Source organism: Lolium perenne, chromosome 7, assembly GCF_019359855.2.
Source record: "Lolium perenne isolate Kyuss_39 chromosome 7, Kyuss_2.0, whole genome shotgun sequence".
Taxonomy (NCBI): domain Eukaryota; kingdom Viridiplantae; phylum Streptophyta; class Magnoliopsida; order Poales; family Poaceae; genus Lolium; species Lolium perenne.
This window is the reverse complement of record NC_067250.2, coordinates 178,734,902-178,755,739: the sequence shown is the minus strand read 5'-3', so window position 1 is coordinate 178,755,739 and position 20,838 is coordinate 178,734,902. Positions and strand designations below refer to the sequence as shown.

General features: G+C 44.6%; 2 long non-coding RNA genes across 10 annotated transcripts in view; one reads left to right on the top strand and one right to left on the bottom strand.

The window, feature by feature from the left end:
* LOC127314816 (uncharacterized) overlaps window positions 1-17,600 on the top strand; it is a 32,604-nt gene extending 15,004 nt beyond the window's left edge. For 8 of the 9 annotated variants that reach the window (XR_011747991.1, XR_011747988.1, XR_011747986.1 and 5 more), the window contains 2 exons: window positions 16,007-16,180; window positions 17,055-17,600. This is a non-coding gene — a long non-coding RNA (uncharacterized lncRNA). The remainder of the gene's footprint in view (window positions 1-16,006; window positions 16,181-17,054) is intronic. The other variant, XR_011747992.1, reaches the window with a different exon arrangement.
* Window positions 17,601-17,749: 149 nt separating this feature from the next.
* On the bottom strand, window positions 17,750-18,765 carry LOC127314819 (uncharacterized). The gene is made up of 2 exons (XR_007859941.1): window positions 18,567-18,765; window positions 17,750-18,072 (listed from the first exon to the last, which is right to left on the bottom strand). It is a non-coding gene; the product is annotated as an uncharacterized lncRNA (long non-coding RNA).
* Window positions 18,766-20,838: the final 2,073 nt, after the last annotated feature.

Below are 20,838 nucleotides of genomic sequence, written 5' to 3'. Positions count from 1 at the left end.
TTTTGATGAGTTGTTCATCTAGTTGTCATTTCCCCCTTGACCTTTTTGTGTGCACCCCAATTGTCATTTTCCCCATTCTTGTTTGTGTGGACCCCATTTGCCATTTTTCCATAAGATGCATGTTTCCTTACGGTCTTGCGTTTATTACTTATTTATACGCCATTTGACAATGCAATAAACAACTTGTATGTTGGTATTTTCTTAGTTGTATGTCATGTTGTAGCAATTTGGCCCATATGCATTCATACGGTTTTCTGATGTGCAGACATCGATGAAGAGAAGGTTTCGCAGGGTCATGGACCTCGTCCAAAACGCCATGCGGCCTACAATTCCGTGATGACCCTCAGTATTCTTGGGACCACAAGCATGTTCAACTCGTACCATACATGACCCTTCTCCACTTGCAAGTTTTGGCCTTGTTCTGGCACGGTAACACTGCTTGAAGCCGTCAGCCAGGCTTTTATTTTGCCCCCCTCCTCCAGTTGGTTGTAACTACGCGGTGAAGTGCATGTGGAGGAGGAAAATGATTGAGGAACTTCATTTTATCATGTGTATAAATAATAGTGGTTAGGTATTAGATGGTGATACTGACATTTTGTATGTTACAACATGTACCCATGGATTGTAATTGTAAGAGAAGATGAAATTCAATCTAGTGAGGTGTACTAGGGCGATAAACATAGACATATTCTTGTAGTGCTACCGAAAAATAACCTGGTAGCACTAAATTCTCGAGAAGATGTATCTGAAATTCTGAATTGGTTTCTAGTACACTATATATGTACGATGAGTTGAGATGGAGTTGGCTATAATTGTATCTCGTTGCTTGTCTAGTTTGGTTTCCTAGTTTTCTGTAATGCATGCCGGGAAATGAAGACCAGCCATGCTCTCTCTTTCTCCCTCCCTCCCCCTCCCGCTCTCTGGTTCATGTCTTATTTTTAAAGTCACACATGACGAGAAGTGAAGATCAACTTGTGTAATTTTTTTGGAAATGCCTAAATAGATTTGATGTGAATTACTCGGTCAAACAAAACCGTAGCATTTCCCAATAACGAGAGAAAGGATAGCATCTTTGGAGATCCCTGGATCATGCAAGCGTAGCCACTCGCAGAATGCATGCCATCAATCAAATCATTAATTAGGATGATTAGGCGGGCTGTTTTGTTTTGTTTGACGCCATATCACCAATCCGCGGCATCTCATCCGGGTCAAACAAATGCTTGATCACGGCCGCCCATCCTCTTCCAGATACTACTCATCTCCTTCGTCCCCTCCTCTCACTAAAACTGAAAAAAAACATTTATTGTTTAATAGGGTAAAATCATATCTAACGCACATAGGGAAATAATACAAAAGAAAATTGATCAAGCATTTTGTTATTTGATAAATAAAGTATGAGATAAAGTGTTTTTGTCGGTTTAATAATATTTTCTCCATCTCATGAAACTTGTTTGAGATTTAATTAATTTTTTGTATCTACATGCTAGATAGTCTAGATGCATCCAAATTTTGATAAATTTAAGACAAGGAGTTTAATTTGGTGCTTGTTTGCTTCCATCGGTTGAGCGCATATCCCGTAGAAAAGAAAAAGCCTACGTTTGAATATAAACTCCCTAACGCATTTTGGTTGAAAAGCACATGAGAGGTACTCTCCGTTTCATTTACCATGAATGGGATTGAAGAGGCCCTAATCACAGAAGAAAGGAAGTGTTTAATTTATCATGGAATGGGATTGAAGAGGCAGTAATCACAGGAATAAAGGAAGCATTTCTTTTACCATGGAATGAAATTGAAGAGACACTAATCACAGGAAGAAGGAAGAATATTTTATCGGCGTTGAAGAAAACAAACCCAGGCGTAGTAGTTGCTACCAACACAAGGATTTGATGGGCCAAATAAATTCCTAGCATGTCGCGGAGAGAAAGTTAATTGGTTTCCATGCATACAAACTGAGGGCCGCGTCCGTGGTTATAGGCGTGTACTAGTTATTTGCATTGACTACCATAGCTAGTCTCATGCATGAATCAACTCATTAACTAGGAAAATTACATGCCTTATTTGGCGGTCGTTTTGTTTGATGCCATGTCACCGATCCGTGACTCACGGCCGTCCATCTTTTTCGCAAATACGTGCCCCTCATCTCATGCGTCCCTCCTCTCATCAAAATTGAAACATAAGCAAAAGAAATTAGAGCCAAGATTCGAAGGAAAGTATATTAATCACCTAAGTTTAAGTTTAGGAATCAGATTACCCTATTAATACGTGCCCCTCATCTCATGCGTGCAAATACGTGCCCCTCATCTCATGCGTCCCTCCTCGTCCCTCCTTTTTTGGAAAGGAAATTCTATGACCCCTCCTTTTTTTAAAGGGTTATTACGGTGGAAAGGAAAGTCTATGACCTCTCCTTTTTTGGCATGCAGCACAGACGTAGTAATCGCTAGCAACACAAGGATTTGATGGGTCAAATAAATTCCTAGCATGTCGCCGAGAGAAAGTTAATTGGTTTCCATGCATGCAAACTGAGGGCCCTTTGTCGATGCATGGTTATAGGATTTTAATAATATGGATTGACTAGCAAATATAGGCACTCACGGCATGCAACCAAATCATTAACTAGGAGAATTACATGCCTCGGCGAGGCCGTTTTGTCTTGTTTGACGCCGCACGCATGAACAATCCGTGTCAATCTGCTTCACGGCCGTCCATCCTCTTCCAAAATACTCCTCATCTTCTACATCCATTTTACCACCAAAATTGAAACCAGAAAATATTGGCGGCAAAAAGTGGCGCCCAGATTTGAACGAAAACTTTGTGGTGTCACCCCACTCTATAAATACAAGGTGGGATGCTGTCTTACGCGTGCGTCGTGTGTGACGACTTAGACTTAGACTCTTGCTCGGAGAGGAGAGGAGAGTGCCCACTCCGTCATTTTTTCTTTGTCGATCTGGTCGCCGTCTGGTTAGCCGCAAAGAGGGATCCAAAAGGTAATCTCTTGGACACTCCTTTGATGGTTTTCTTCTAATGCTGCACATCTCAGTCTAATGCTGCATTATTTTTTGAAGAACAAGAATCGAGAGATGGAAAAGAAGGGGAGCCGTGGGCGTTGTTATGGATCTCGCGGGCGTACGTGGGCGGCGGCGTGGCATGGCGTGATGTTAGATGTTTCCGATGGATCGGCAAATTAAGTCGTCCAACAGGTGGTGGATCCCTTGTCTTGTACCGGCACGAGGTACGTCGTATTTTTTCTCTTGTTTGGATTTTTTGATGATTCCTACCGGCCTAATGAATGAGAACGCGATCGACGACCATGTGTGTACGCGGCCAGAGCAGCCCTCGAATCTAAGAAACATGGAACTGATTCTGTTGGCTGACCGATCTGGCTAGCCATGGATTTCATTTCCACCAGATGTTCTTGATTTAATCCGTCTAAACTAGTTAGTTCTCTCGGTCTTGTTTCTTACTTTGCATAGTACATAATTATCCCGATCTCTTTAGTTTTCTTCACCAAGCGGGTAATCCAAACGAGGAGATCGCTCCGTTAAAACATTGTGCTTGAATGCAGCATGAAGTCACATGGGATTTACTTTTGTTTGCTTTGTGTTTTAGTCGTAAGAGATGAATGCTATAGTACAGAAGTAAAAATAGTTACAAGAAGTTTGCACTATCAGCCGTTGTGAACAACAGCGACAGAGGTTTAAACCCGTCTCCAAACAACCCACCCTCTATCCTACGCCTACTCTCAAATCAAAAACACTATTAACACCTCTCCTAGTGATAGTCCAAAGCTTGAACTCACTGCAAATTTGGCTTGAGAGCTGCTGAACACTCCTTGTTTGGCATATTCCCAAACACCCAGACATTTCTGTTTTTCCATAGACTCCAGCTTCCAAGAATGACTAGCGCGCCCAAGTTTCCTCGAGTCTTCTTGCTGAAACCCTGTCTAGCTCTTTGCCGCCAAGACTCAAGTCTGCACGTAGACCTGGGCGCTGCAATAGCAATGTTCAGATTGGACAAGGTTTGAACCAAAACCTGTCTCGCATGCACACATCGTCCTAAAAAAATGCGTCGTGCCGCTGGAGCCACCCCCGACGCAAACGGACGCGCGGTCGATTTCGACCAAAAGGGTCTACGCCAGTGGCGGAGCTTCGTGAGGGCAAAACTGGGCCACGGCCCGCCCTGCCCTGGAGCGGAAAAAAAATCTATACCTATGCCGCATGTGTAAAGCCCATATCCACACCACGTGAGAGGCCGAGTAGGCGAGTAGCACTTCGTTTCCAGAGACCAGACCAGTCCGTCGCTTGGTTTCGTGTTCCTCCACGACGCATCACATCCCCAATTCCCTATCGAGGGCGCTAGTTCCGGCGACGAAAATAGCAGCTGGACCAGCGACCGGCGACTATCCAATCCATCAGGCAGAAGCGAAGGAAAGGTAGCCAGGGCAGGGCGCCCAGGCTGCCAGGCCCCAAGCGGGCAGCGGCCAAGCCCCCAAGGCCCCAACCCCAAGCGGCCAGAGAGGAGAGAGCTAGCAGCGATCCGGCCATCCGGCACAACTGCACAAGGTCTCCTCAGTCCTCACAACTGCCACACTGATTCCTAGAAACAAATTTAGAGGGTTCAAAGCTAATGATATCTGTGAGATGGTGAAAAAGTACTACCCGTCAGATTTCCCCCAACAAGATATTTATGGATTGCAACTTCAACTAAAACATTTTGTTTCGGATGCTTCCAAGGATGAGGAGTTGAAAAATATATCAACCTTAATTGGTCTTTGTCAATGCCTAGTGGAGACAGGAAGACATGCTATCTTTAATTTGCTTGAGAGGTTACTCCGCTTGCTAATTACGCTTCCAGTTTCAACGGCAAGTGCTGAACGTGCATTCTCTAGTATGAAGATCATTAAAACGCGGTTGCGAAATAAGATGGAAGATGACTATCTTGCAAATAGTCTATTAGTTAACATAGAGGGTGAAATTCTGGAAACTTATAGCTATGAAGATGTAATTGAAGATTTTAAAAGCGAAAAAGGTCGGAGAGCTGATCTTTAGTATATGTAAATCATTGCCCTGCAGTCAAACTTATTCTTAGTAAGCTACTGTGATGTATTTTGTTTTGGAGCAGTTCATGTATTATGATCTGCTGGACTAATGTAGTACTTATGAAATCTGAACTAATGTATAGTTTTGAAGCAATTCTCTGTGTCTTCTCTGATTTCGCCCGCCCAAGTTTTTCTTTCAAGCTCCGCCACTGGTCTACGCAAACGGACGCGCGCGGATGCTAAAATGCGTCGCGCCACTGGAGATGCCCTTAGAGATAAAAGATGAGTACAAAATAAAATGGTATTCTCCCCAAGAAAATGGAATAGTCCTAGAAAATGAAACAACTCAACCAGGGTGTGTGCCAAATCCTTTGGCGTTGATCTCTCCCTTCAAGCTTCAATAATAATGGCGTTGAGGCACACTCGTGGTGTTAAGAGCATCTTCATGGGCATGCCCCATAGTGCTCTAGTACTCTTATAGCCGTATTAGGGTTAGTGCTTTTTTTTTGCTAACAACAAAAATAGATGGTGGGTTTTCGAGCCCAATAAAATTACTGGCAATCTCTTGCTGGTCCCTACCGATTGGGTGTGAAACGGGTGCGCCGCTCCACTTCAGATTTTACGGACGGGGGCGGTATGGCAGTGACTCGACTAGCGGCTTGTTCTTTAATGGGGCGTCTCGGATGCTCAGAGCTGGGTCGTCATCTTTAATGAACATGTTGTTTCCCCACACGAACGTACCTTGGATACCGCCACTATAAATGCCCCATCGACCCTCTCCGCCTATTTAGCATCCTTTCTGCTCATCTTCGCCGTACTCGCCTCCACACCACTGATGAACTCCTTCCACACACTCAACAATGCAACGCTGCTCGTCACCACCTACTTGATGCTAGGCTAGAACAACACCACACCAATGGGTCGTCGCTGCCACCACCGCAGCCCGAGCCCGTGGCCTCGCCGCAGCCCGATGACGAGAGTTCAAGCTGCCGGACTTCAACTTGGATGACTTCTCCAACGACTTTGAGTTCAACGAGTGGAACACGGCGTTCATAGCAGACGCGGATGCTGGGGTCACGGAGGAGCAGGCGGAGTGGGGTGCCAAGGAGCAATTTGAGGGTAACCCGGAGCAGGCGGCGATCATGGCGTCCTTGAACTCATAGTGTGACCGGCGGATCCGGGATCAAGTCTGCGAGGAGACCAACGCTGCCATCTATGAGCGTCCGTGTAGATCTCGCGCGAGTGGGCGCACGTGGAGGAGGTTGGTTGCCTCCTCGTGGCGGCCAAGGCAGTGGCTGATTGAGGTCAACTCTCAGCACCGGACCGAGGCGCCCGCGAGGAAGGGAGACTCGTAGGAATCCTGCTAGTGGCGCGAACCAAGGGTGGAGAAGCGAGCGCGGGAGCATGCGGTGGCAGAGGGGAAGAACGACAAGGAGGCAGGAGATTCACGCGCGACTGACGGCCAGGAAACTAGGGTTTAGTTTAGTTTAATTTAAATTTCATTCAAACTTTCTAAATAAACCTAAAATTGAATGAAATTTCTAAGTTTGTTTATATTTGTTTGTTCAAAATAATTTCGGGGGTTTCTTATGGGGGATCGCCGGTGTGGGCAGACCCCTCAAATAGAGGGAGCAGGTGTTGGCGCCCCAAATAGAACACTATCTAGACACTTGTCGACGCCTATTTGGAGGTCGCCGGTGGAGATGCTTTTTACTAGATGATATTATGGATATTTCTAAAGGGAATATAATCAAATACTATATAAGATTTGTCTAAAAATATACATTTTATATAAACTTTATAACACATTCATGGTGCACAAAGTAATTAGATACAACACCATGAATTTAAAATTGTCATATCAGCAACAAGCATGCGCACTTATAAAGATAATTTTCTGGACATGGGTACTTTCGAATTTAGGTATGAAAATGTACATATGTATAGGGGTGGGCATAAAAACCGAAAACAAACGCCGAACCCGAATTAACCAGAACCTAATGCACCGAAACTGAATTAACCAACACTAATTTTGGTGCGTAAATGTGATAAACCAAATTTATCAATTTAAATTCGATTTTTACCGCTAATTAACCGAAATAACAAAAAACCCGAGATACCAATGACACGGACAAAATGAGAGGCCCAATGATCGTTTATGCTAGCGCTCAACCTAACAGATTAAAGAAGAGACTTTTTACTCATGCAAAAAGATAAATTTTGATGCTCCAACATAAGTATTTAAGGGACATTTTTATATTTTTTCATAGCCCAAGTAAAATGTTTTTTTCTTGAAAACTTATATTCCAACATAGAATATCTAGATGTATGCAGATATCTTAAAATTTATTTTCTATGCATTTTTTACGATAGATTCATACCTGAAACCAAATCTTCACCTCAACTATTTTGCAAAAAAAGTGCATAGTTAGTGCCAAAATCAGTAACATCTTGTTGGAAATCGTAGCTGCATATTAAACGCTCACGCATTTTCTAGCAAATTGATTATGGTCCAAAGTATCAGTTTAGTTCTTCAATGCTCAACTACATGATATTTTCTCCTAAGGATCTTCAGCGGCCTGACCTAAACGGATGCAAAGTGTCCACGCGGTCGAAAAATGAAAATGTACATATGTATGGGGGTGGGCATAAAAACCGAAAACAAACGCCGAACCCGAATTAACCAGAAACTAATGCACCGAAACTGAATTAACCAACACTAATTTTGGATCGTAAATGTGATAAACCAAATTTATCAATTTAAATTCGATTTTGACCCCTAACTAAACGAAATAACCAAAAACCCAAATACCAATGACACAGACAAAATGAGAGGCCCAATGATCGTTTATGCTAGCGCTCAACCCAAGAGATTAAAGAAGAGATTTTTACTCATGTAAAAAGATAAATTTTGATGCTCCAACATAAGTATTTAAGGGACATTCTATATATTTTTTTCATAGCCCAAGTAAAATGTTTTTCTTTTTCTTGAAAACTTATATTCCAACATAATATCTAGATGTATGCAGATATTTTTTGATATCTTAAAATTTATTTTCTATGCATTTTTTACGATAGATTCATACGCACCCTGGAACCGAAACTTCACCTCCAATATTTTGCCAAAAAAAAGTGCACAGTTTGTGCCAGAATCAGTAACAACTTGTCGGAAATCCTAGCTGCATATTAAACCCTCACGTATTTTCTAGCAAATTGATTTTGGTCCATTATCAATTCTTCAATGCTCAACTACATGATATTTTCTCCTAAATGGATGCAAAGTGTCCACACGGTCGAAAAATGAGTACGTACTCAGCGGCTCGACACAAAATATCTATCCTCTCCGCGGAAATGTAAACTCGGCCCAAATTTGCGCTGCGCAGACGCGTTTCGTGACCTTGTATTCCTAGCCAACCCCGTATGCCAGGGACATCGAAATAGAACAGCGTCCACTCGCGCCCCTGGCCCTTCTTTGGATCCCTATGGCGACGCCGCCACCCCACCGCCGTCGCGCCACACCACCGTAGTCGACCAGGTCTCTCTGTGCCATGCCTCCTCCTCAGTCTATGCTCGGATCTAGGGTAGTGGAGTGGTCCTGCCTGCGTCGCTCGCATCCTTGTAGGCCGCGCATCAGCAAGGAGAGCCTACCGGCCTCGACGCTCGGGACATGTTCGATAAATTGCCGGTATGAGCCGGTGCACTTTCGTATGTCATTTCCGGACATTCTGTGCTAACTTGACTCACTATTGATGCATTGTTGCCTGTTGGTGCCTCGTAGATGGACATCATGCAATCACTCGAGAGGCTACACAGGGAATGCATTTACAACTCTTCCGACGAAGAGTCCGACGAGATGTCGCAGTTCATGGTTGCTGCAGCCTTCATCCTCCACAAGGCCCATGAAAAATCACGACAAGCAACAGGAGCAAAAAATCAAGGAAAAACGGCAAGTATAAAAGTTGTTACCTTCGGCTCTGCTAGCATACTCACGGTACCCAATAAATTGGGATCCGATGCGGAGAAGCTCTTTGATCATGGGCTGTTAAAGAAGAACACAGCAAGAGAAACATAGGCATGAAAAAGAGAGTGAAGGCGCGAAGAAGCAAAATAGCGGAAATATAGATATCGACAAACTTACATCATCTAAGAGCAGAGTCGACGAGCTGCCCAATTGAAGGGCAGGTTCAAGATTTGTTTCAATCCTTGTCCTTTTTGGTGAAGGAGCAAGGGGGCTTGCTGGTGGAGTTGTGGTGACGACGTTTTGCCGAGGAGGCGAGGATTCTTCTCCTTCAACTAGCGTGTACGAGGCAAGTACGGTATATGACGTGCTTGTCCGAGGAGCTACGTCAACGATTGGTACTTCTTCCTCGTCATCACTTGTTGATCAAAAAATCGGCAGCATAAAAAGCAAGACAAGATAAATATTTCGAGTACAAACATAGGAAGAAATAAAGACGACTTACGAGCTGACGAAGGATTCAATATAAGGATCATAAGCTGCCTTCGGATGAGAAGGAACAACTTTTTCAGCCTTAGAAGTGCCAGAATCCTCGGCATCATTCCTTTTCCTTTTGTTCCTTGGGGAAACAGCAGGAGGAAGGGATTGCGTCGACTCACTGGCTTCAGATTCAACTTCTTTTTCATGGGAAGCCGCAGATTTGTGAGAACCTGCGACTTCACTTTCAGGAATAGAAGAACCTTGGATGTCTTCGGCAACGATAGCCTGTTCTTCGACTTCTCCATCTTCAGGAAGAGGAGGAAGGGAAGTCATAGTAGGATGGTTCTGTAAGAAAATAGCGACAAATGAAAAATTAGAGCGATACCAATACAATGAGATGCAGGGAAAATTCGGAACAAGATAGAAACTCGAGAAGACAAAATACCTCGGGAGAGGATTGGCGGAGCTGTATGGTTCCACGCGACAAGAGGAGGGAATAGGATCCTTCTTGGCCGGGCGGGAAACTCTTCGAATCAATTTCTCCAAGTCCTTTGCGTAAAGATCATGGAGATTCTATTGGCGTCGTTTTCACCAGAATACGTCCAAAGGGGATTTTTGCGAGCACGAAGAGGCTGCACTCTAATCCTAAGAAAGTAGGCAGTGATTTGAACACCAGACAGCTCTTTGCCTCGAGTGTTTTGAAGCTGATGAATACGAGACATGAGTGCCTCTATCGCCTTTTTCTCTTCATCGGAAGCTTCGGCATCTCAGGAGCGGCGGCGCTGAATTTTGGCACTTCCGTCGAAAGGATATATGTTGTGTTCAATAGAGTTGGCGCTTTCTTCGTGAATGTAGAGCCACCTTTGCGCCATCCTTGGACAGAATCAGGAAATTTGACGTCGAAGTAATCGACATCAGTTCGGACACAGATAACAACGCCGCCTATGTTATAGGTGGCGTTGTGGGAGCCATTGCGGCGGAGGCAGAAAATGCGTTTCCACAGAGCCCAATTAGGAGGGATTCCGAGGAAGCATTCGCAAAGTGTGATAAAAATGGAAATGTGAAGGATGGAATTGGGGTCAACTGGTGCAGTTGAATCCCGTAAACAAAATGAAGCCCGCGGAGGAAATCGTGAATTGGGGCCCAAAGGCCGCGGATGAGGTGATCAACGAAACTAACCCGATACTCCATTGGAGGGTTGGGGTAGCTTTCTTCGCTGGGAAAGCGGATGGCGTCTTCCTTCTTCATGAGGCCAAGCCTCTTCAGAGTGTTGACGTCCTGGTTGGAGATTTTAGATCTCTCCCACTCAAGATCTTCGGCGGCCATCTTGGATTACGGAGTCTTTGTGGCGAGTGAGTCGCGTGCGCGGTGGCATCAACGGCAATGGGCAAAGCAATGTTCGTGAGTGCGGAAGATCAGAGAGAGTTGGGCGCAGGGGAAGCTTTTGCGAAGAGGAACAGATGTGCGGCGCAAGCGAGGGAGTGAACGGAGGTTGAAGAAAGGTTTATATAAGAATCGGGTGAAGCAATGCACCGTTGGATGAAGAAATCGTGTGGTGACAACAAATCTTCTAGATAAAAGGGTAAAAAAGTATTTTCTTGAGATAAGCGTTACCGTACGTGCGCCAGAAAAGCGGAGGACGTGTGTCCCCCACTTGCACGACGTGTCAACGTGGTAGAAGCAATGGACCCACAGGGCAGAAAAATCACGACTATTAAACAGAGATGAAGTAAATTTGATTAAGGGAAGCATGCCGACAAGAAAATAAAAGAAGATTGGCGACGGAGGAGTTATTTGAATACTTCGGGAGCCTTTGATCAAATACAAGTTTTTGCCCAAATGCTCGGGGGCTACTTCGACAAAAAGTAAAATTTCGAGTATGGCAGTATAGAAATTGCGGGAGCCTACAACCAAGCACAAGTCCTTGGCTGTAGCCTCGGGGGCTACTCCCATCGGGAGCGCTGTTCGCGCACCCGAGAGATAAAAAGAAGATCATATTGGAACATAATGACAATATAGTGACAAGGTGGACTAAAATGTTGAGCCTACAACCAAGCACAAGTTCTTGGCTGTAGCCTCGGGGGCTACTCCCATCGGGAACGCTGTTCGCGTACCCGATGAAGTTCAAAAATAAAAGATAGAAAAGCAAGAGAGTATATTTCGAGTTATAATTAACTCTACATATACTCCCATCGGGAAAGCAATATAAGTCATATTTGACTCGATAAAATGTGCCATTCCAACAGCCGGAAAAGCACTCGACAATATATTCTCAGAACGCCAAAGTTGCGATCAATTTCTGAATGCCGCAAATTTGCGAAGGTAAGACCCCAGATCCGTTCTGCTGGGCGTGGCATCGCCAAAGACTGCGCTCTGCTACTTTTATCCGTATCAACAGATACGAAGAAAAATCTAACGGACGCGTTAGGTACCCGATAAATTTGACCGGGACTCGACGAATGGTAAGACCTTAAGCGGCATCTGTCGAAGTTTACACCAGTATCCCGAGATCATGTCCAGGGACGTGATCTTGAAGTAGGTTTTTGCGGATTGCCACTAGAGCAGTTAACTAGTACCTGATCCGTCAGATGAACTAGCCCCAACTACCATTATCCCTGTACAATATAGAATTTTATGTGAAGAAGTATAAAAAGGTTAAAGCTTTCGAATAAAAATAAACAGTGGAGATTTTCCCTGACTCTACGATTCAAGCAAAATCTCGGGGGCTACTAACATAGGCATCCCAAATGGGCCTGCCGAAGATAGTACCCGGGGTTCTTGAAGGCCCACTACCGAAGAATAAGAAGATTCGGGAGCCCAAGATATATTAAGGAAAGTTAAGAGTTGTAGTAGGAAGTGTTATTTGTAATCTGGCGGGATGAGTTAGAAACCGTCCCGAACTCTGTAACTTGTATAGCACGAATCCCTCGGCTCCACCTCCTATATAAAGGGGGAGTCGAGGGACGAAGAGATAATCGAATCATTGTCTACAAACCCTAGTCTTCACAATCGTCGAGTACTTTTCGGCTGAAACCTTCGAGATCTACTTACCCTCTACTTCCAACTAAACCCTAGCCTACAATCCATAGGCATTGACAAGTTGATACCTTGTCAATATCTTCCCACAACATCAGTGTGCCATCCCTTCACCGTCGCAACCATCAGCATCGATGGTATGCCCCAACCATCCATCTAGACCAGGAAATAGGTCATATCTCGGCTTGGTGTGCTTCCACCCCTAAGTTTCTACCTTTGCTCTATATATCACCAATCCAATGTGTGGCTCTTGACACATTGGCCTGGCGAGATGGCGATGCTGGGCATCGGCACAATGTCGTCGTGGCTCACTGATACGTCTCCGACGTATCGATAATTTCTTATGTTCCATGCCACATTATTGATGTTATCTACATGTTTTATGTACACTTTATGTCATATTCGTGCATTTTCTGGAACTAACCTATTAACAAGATGCCGAAGTGCCGATTCTTTGTTTTCTGCTGTTTTGGTTTCAGAAATCCTAGTAAGGAAATATTCTCGGAATTGGACGAAATCAAAGCCTAGGGGCCTATTTTCTCACGAAGCTTCCAGAAGTCCGAAGGAGAGACGAAGAGGGGCCACGGAGGGGCCACACTATAGGGCGGCGCGGCCCCCCCCTTGGCCGCGCCGGCCTGTAGTGTGGGGCCCCCGTGCCGCCTCTTGACCTGCCCTTCCGCCTATAAAAAGTCTCCGTGACGAAAACCCCGATCGAGAACCACGATACGGAAAACCTTCCCGAGACGCCGCCGCCGCCGATCCCATCTCGGGGGATCCAGGAGATCGCCTCCGGCACCCTGCCGGAGAGGGGAATCATCTCCCGGAGGACTCTACGCCGCCATGGTCGCCTCCGGTGTGATGTGTGAGTAGTCTACCCCTGGACTATGGGTCCATAGCAGTAGCTAGATGGTTGTCTTCTCCCCATTGTGCTACAAATTCAAACAAGTCGTCCCGCTACAAATTCGATCGGCAAAAGGATCAGCCACAGATTGGCGATCGGAGGGAAATTACACTGAAACAGGGGCGTCGGCAGTCCCGTCTGGCACGGCGGTGTCAGACGCCGTGGTCGAAGCGGCGGCCGACGGCGCGTCCTTCTTCCTCTTCTTCTTTCCCTTCGGCGGGTTGCCGTCGGCGACCTCGACTTGGGTTGGTTCTTCCTCTTCTTCTTCTTCGACGGCTTGGCTTCCGTCGGCCACATCCTCCACCCACCGGTTGCGCTCCGCGACAGTTGCCGTCGCTCTCGCCTCCTCTTGCGTGAAGAACCCCGGGCTCGCAGCGGCGGCCGCGGAGCCGGAGTCGATCATCTCGTTCATCACCTCGTCGTTCGGCGCCGCCATCGCACTGAACGGGAGTGACCCTCGTCGCAGGGCCGGCAAGGAGCCCTCGTTCAGGTTGCCGCCGGCGAGATCGGGCGGCGACGGCGTGAACCTGGACGGTTGGCCGTAGGTCTCCTCTTGGAACATGGCAGGCGACGACGGGGAGAAGCTCGAAGGGGAGAAAGCCGACGGGGAGAAAGCCGACGGGGAACTGCTCGTACCTTGGTTGGGCCACTGGCCGGGGAACATGGCGCCGCCGCCGCCGCGAGCATGGCCCATGCTCATGGCCATGGAGACCTTCCTCGCTTGTTCGTCCTCCGCCGCCAAAGCCGCCCTCTTCGCGTTGAGTTTCTTCTCCCTCTCCGCCCTGCCGCTTGTTTCGACCTGTCGCCGGAGCTCGTCCGCCGCCCACTCTGCGTTGGACACACCCGGCGGCCGCTCCTTCTTCGCCCGCGACTTCCTCGGCTTCGGCGGCATGGTGGTGGACGAGAAAGAGGAGGAGGAGAATGGAGACGGCCACTCCGGCGGGAGAGAATGGGGATATGCAAGCAAATTGGAGGGAAATCGACAGGATTTGGCGGTCTAGTCGCCGACTACGAGGGTCCACACGACTCTTTCGCGCCAAATTCTTTCGTCCGGAGTCCCCGAGCGCGCCTCGGGGGACCGGGGATGGCGTGGGCTCGCCGGATGGATTAAGGCCCAAATCCGGACGAAATCGAGGAACCGGGGGCGCGACTGTCCGGATGGGAAAATCATCGCTCGGGGGGCTCGTCGGGGAGACGAGTGGGGATGCTCTTATCGGTATTATGCTTCACATTTGAAACCTGACTATGGTTCTTTGGTGTGTATTGAGCACTTCAACCACATGTACAGCTCTCCGTGGTGCGTGAAACAATTTAATTCGTTTTATTAGTTGCATACTTGCCTCCTTGCTTATGGTAAAACTAGTTTCTCTGAAGATCTGGTAAAGATATCGGCCTGAACGTGTTAAACTGTCACTACCATTGATGGTGTACCACACTTGCGTGCACATTCAAGCTTTAATCTAGTGCTAGGTATAAATTTTCTGGTGGGATCTTGCTTGAACTTTGAACAATTGAAGGCTTTGTGAGGAACATAAGTGTTCTTTTAGGTACTTGAAAAATATTGTGTCGATGAATCATTCAGTGATTATAAAGGAGCTTGACAGTTATCTCGCTGATACTTAAAAATAGACCATAATAACAATAGATAAAATATATTCTTTTGACATGAACAATAAATAAAATATTGGTTGTACTCCTGTAAGACATTTCACCTTATTGGTTTCTTCTTTTGTCTTTCCTGTACAACTTTTCATCCTTGTCTTGCTTGTACAATTTTCATCAGGTACTAGAACTTAAGAATCCTGGTACCAAGCTTTAAGTTTTTTATGGTGGTAATTAGGTGGATGCCACTTCATGAATGTATTGTAAAGATATAAAGAGAACCTGACATGTTGGTATTTTTGTTCTATCTTGTATAATGATCCGTTCGAAGGACGTATGCTTGACGTAACTATAGAATGTGTTAAAGTGTCGTTACAATCAGTAGTACCATTTTGTCTTCTTCTTTTGCTGGCGGGATCTTGCTTGCACTTTGAACAATTGAAGGCTTGGTGAGGAACATAGGTGTTCCTTTAGGTACTTGAAAAATATTGTGTCTGGGAATCATTAAGTGATTATAAAGGAGCTTTACAGTTATCTCGCTGATACTTATAAGCAGACCATAATAACAATAGATAAAATATCGGTTATAATATAAGATATTTCACCTTATCGGTTTCTTCTTCTGTTTCTCCTGTACAACTTTTTATCCTCGTCTTGCCTGTACAATTTTCATCAGGTACTATAACTTAAGAATCCTGGTACCAAGCTTTAATTTTGTTTGGTAGGAATTAGGTGGATGGCACTGCATGAATGTATTGTATAAAGATATAAAAAGTACCTGACATGGTGGTATTTTTGTTCTATCTTGTATAATGAGCCATTCGAAGGACGAATGATCGACGTAACTGTCGTTACAATCAGTGGAATTAGTTTAGGCCATTTGAAGTTGCATAAGCATCATAGCTTAGGTACTTTGAATATCTCCGCTTTCTACAATAATTATGATTTGACGCATGAAAATTTGAATAAGTTGTACCACTCTACCTTATCCCAGTGCACGATACGGCTGCCGGAGTTTGGTGCGACACAAAGTCAGTTGTCACATCTCCCACGGCAGGGAAGATATAGTGCGGATGCAGCCGAAGGTCGTGCTGGCCACCACTCCGTCCTGCTATTACCTCCCCAACCTGCTGCTGCCAGTGAGTTACCTCTCCTCCTGCTCCTCCAGGTATTCCTTCTAAGTTCTATTTCTTTTTGTCATGGCCTGGAGAATACTTGGATCAGGCGCAGGAAAAATCTAGACAGTTTGTTGTTTTACTCGCTCCTGAAAAGCTTTAATTGTTGCTTTAGTAGTACATAGCTACAGGTGTAGTTGTTTGATTCCCGATGTTGGTATAAAGATCGAAGTGTGTCTTGGTTTAGTTGGATTCTAACATGAAAAGTAAACCATGATTATTTGATTAAGTGTTTCCTTTTTGTAATCTGGAGTACATAGCTTCAGCTGTAGGTGTTTGATTCCCGAGGTTGGTATAAAGATCAAAGTGCGTCTTGGTTTAGTTCGATTCTAACATGAAAAGTAAACCATGATTATTTGATTAAGTGTTTCCTTTTTTAGCTTAGAGGGTTCAATGGTTGTTTACTTTTTGCTTGCTGGATTATGTCAGCTAAATATATTGCATCGATTAAGAGCTTATTTTGTGCATTTGTAGAGTTGTATTTTACATGCCTTCGTATTTTCAAGAAACCTTAAGTAATTGAGCTAATAAAATACTTATATATTTTGGTTGTTGCATTTGCACCATTATTTGGTTAGTTGATATTGTAAGAGGTTCTTCAATTTTGATGAGTTGTTCATCTAGTTGTCATTTCCCCCTTGACCTTTTTGTGTGCACCCCAATTGTCATTTTCCCCATTCTTGTTTGTGTGGACCCCATTTGCCATTTTTCCATAAGATGCATGTTTCCTTCTGGTCTTGCGTTTATTACTTATTTATCTGCCATTTGACAATGCAATAAACAACTTGTATGTTGGTATTTTCTTAGTTGTATGTCATGTTGTAGCAATTTGGCCCATATGCATTCATACGGTTTTCTGATGTGCAGACATCGATGAAGAGAAGGTTTCGCAGGGTCATGGACCTCGTCCAAAACGCCATGCGGCCTACAATTCCGTGATGACCCTCAGTATTCTTGGGACCACAAGCATGTTCAACTCGTACCATACATGACCCTTCTCCACTTGCAAGTTTTGGCCTTGTTCTGGCACGGTAACACTGCTTGAAGCCGTCAGCCAGGCTTTTATTTTGCCCCCCTCCTCCAGTTGGTTGTAACTACGCGGTGAAGTGCATGTGGAGGAGGAAAATGATTGAGGAACTTCATTTTATCATGTGTATAAATAATAGTGGTTAGGTATTAGATGGTGATACTGACATTTTGTATGTTACAACATGTACCCATGGATTGTAATTGTAAGAGAAGATGAAATTCAATCTAGTGAGGTGTACTAGGGCAGTAAACATAGACATATTCTTGTAGTGCTACCGAAAAATAACCTGGTAGCACTAAATTCTGAGAAGATGTATCTGAAATTCTGAATTGGTTTCTAGTACACTATATATGTCTGATGAGTTGAGATGGAGTTGGCTATAATTGTATCTCGTTGCTTGTCTAGTTTGGTTTCCTAGTTTTCTGTAATGCATGCCGGGAAATGAAGACCAGCCATGCTCTCTCTTTCTCCCTCCCTCCCCCTCCCGCTCTCTGGTTCATGTCTTATTTTTAAAGTCACACATGACGAGAAGTGAAGATCAACTTGTGTAATTTTTTTGGAAATGCCTAAATAGATTTGATGTGAATTACTCGGTCAAACAAAACCGTAGCATTTCCCAATAACAGAGAAAGGATAGCATGCTGGAGATCCCTGGATCATGCAAGCGTAGCCACTCGCAGAATGCATGCCATCAATCAAATCATTAATTAGGATGATTAGGCGGGCTGTTTTGTTTTGTTTGACGCCATATCACCAATCCGCGGCATCTCATCCGGGTCAAACAAATGCTTGATCACGGCCGCCCATCCTCTTCCAGATACTACTCATCTCCTTCGTCCCCTCCTCTCACTAAAACTGAAAAAAAACATTTATTGTTTAATAGGGTAAAATCATATCTAACGCACATAGGGAAATAATACAAAAGAAAATTGATCAAGCATTTTGTTATTTGATAAATAAAGTATGAGATAAAGTGTTTTTGTCGGTTTAATAATATTTTCTCCATCTCATGAAACTTGTTTGAGATTTAATTAATTTTTTTTTGTATCTACATGCTAGATAGTCTAGATGCATCCAAATTTTGATAAATTTAAGACAAGGAGTTTAATTTGGTGCTTGTTTGCTTCCATCGGTTGAGCGCATATCCCGTAGAAAAGAAAAAGCCTACGTTTGAATATAAACTCCCTAACGCATTTTGGTTGAAAAGCACATGAGAGGTACTCTCCGTTTCATTTACCATGAATGGGATTGAAGAGGCCCTAATCACAGAAGAAAGGAAGTGTTTAATTTATCATGGAATGGGATTGAAGAGGCAGTAATCACAGGAATAAAGGAAGCATTTCTTTTACCATGGAATGAAATTGAAGAGACACTAATCACAGGAAGAAGGAAGAATATTTTATCAGCGTTGAAGAAAACAAACCCAGGCGTAGTAGTTGCTACCAACACAAGGATTTGATGGGCCAAATAAATTCCTAGCATGTCGCGGAGAGAAAGTTAATTGGTTTCCATGCATACAAACTGAGGGCCGCGTCCGTGGTTATAGGCGTGTACTAGTTATTTGCATTGACTACCATAGCTAGTCTCATGCATGAATCAACTCATTAACTAGGAAAATTACATGCCTTATTTGGCGGTCGTTTTGTTTGATGCCATGTCACCGATCCGTGACTCACGGCCGTCCATCTTTTTCGCAAATACGTGCCCCTCATCTCATGCGTCCCTCCTCTCATCAAAATTGAAACATAAGCAAAAGAAATTAGAGCCAAGATTCGAAGGAAAGTATATTAATCACCTAAGTTTAAGTTTAGGAATCAGATTACCCTATTAATACGTGCCCCTCATCTCATGCGTGCAAATACGTGCCCCTCATCTCATGCGTCCCTCCTCGTCCCTCCTTTTTTTGGAAAGGAAATTCTATGACCCCTCCTTTTTTTAAAGGGTTATTACGGTGGAAAGGAAAGTCTATGACCTCTCCTTTTTTGGCATGCAGCACAGACGTAGTAATCGCTAGCAACACAAGGATTTGATGGGTCAAATAAATTCCTAGCATGTCGCCGAGAGAAAGTTAATTGGTTTCCATGCATGCAAACTGAGGGCCCTTTGTCGATGCATGGTTATAGGATTTTAATAATATGGATTGACTAGCAAATATAGGCACTCACGGCATGCAACCAAATCATTAACTAGGAGAATTACATGCCTCAGCAGGCCGTTTTGTCTTGTTTGACGCCGCACGCATGAACAATCCGTGTCAATCTGCTTCACGGCCGTCCATCCTCTTCCAAAATACTCCTCATCTTCTACATCCATTTTACCACCAAAATTGAAACCAGAAAATATTGGCGGCAAAAAGTGGCGCCCAGATTTGAACGAAAACTTTGTGGTGTCACCCCACTCTATAAATACAAGGTGGGATGCTGTCTTACGCGTGCGTCGTGTGTGACGACTTAGACTTAGACTCTTGCTCGGAGAGGAGAGGAGAGTGCCCACTCCGTCATTTTTTCTTTGTCGATCTGGTCGCCGTCTGTTAGCCGCAAAGAGGGATCCAAAAGGTAATCTCTTGGACACTCCTTTGATGGTTTTCTTCTAATGCTGCACATCTCAGTCTAATGCTGCATTATTTTTTGAAGAACAAGAATCGAGAGATGGAAAAGAAGGGGAGCCGTGGGCGTTGTTATGGATCTCGCGGGCGTACGTGGGCGGCGGCGTGGCATGGCGTGATGTTAGATGTTTCCGATGGATCGGCAAATTAAGTCGTCCAACAGGTGGTGGATCCCTTGTCTTGTACCGGCACGAGGTACGTCGTATTTTTTCTCTTGTTTGGATTTTTTGATGATTCCTACCGGCCTAATGAATGAGAACGCGATCGACGACCATGTGTGTACGCGGCCAGAGCAGCCCTCGAATCTAAGAAACATGGAACTGATTCTGTTCGGCTGACCGATCTGGCTAGCCATGGATTTCATTTCCACCAGATGTTCTTGATTTAATCCGTCTAAACTAGTTAGTTCTCTCGGTCTTGTTTCTTACTTTGCATAGTACATAATTATCCCGATCTCTTTAGTTTTCTTCACCAAGCGGGTAATCCAAACGAGGAGATCGCTCCGTTAAAACATTGTGCTTGAATGCAGCATGAAGTCACATGGGATTTACTTTTGTTTGCTTTGTGTTTTAGTCGTAAGAGATGAATGCTATAGTACAGAAGTAAAAATAGTTACAAGAAGTTTGCACTATCAGCCGTTGTGAACAACAGCGACAGAGGTTTAAACCCGTCTCCAAACAACCCACCCTCTATCCTACGCCTACTCTCAAATCAAAAACACTATTAACACCTCTCCTAGTGATAGTCCAAAGCTTGAACTCACTGCAAATTTGGCTTGAGAGCTGCTGAACACTCCTTGTTTGGCATATTCCCAAACACCCAGACATTTCTGTTTTTCCATAGACTCCAGCTTCCAAGAATGACTAGCGCGCCCAAGTTTCCTCGAGTCTTCTTGCTGAAACCCTGTCTAGCTCTTTGCCGCCAAGACTCAAGTCTGCACGTAGACCTGGGCGCTGCAATAGCAATGTTCAGATTGGACAAGGTTTGAACCAAAACCTGTCTCGCATGCACACATC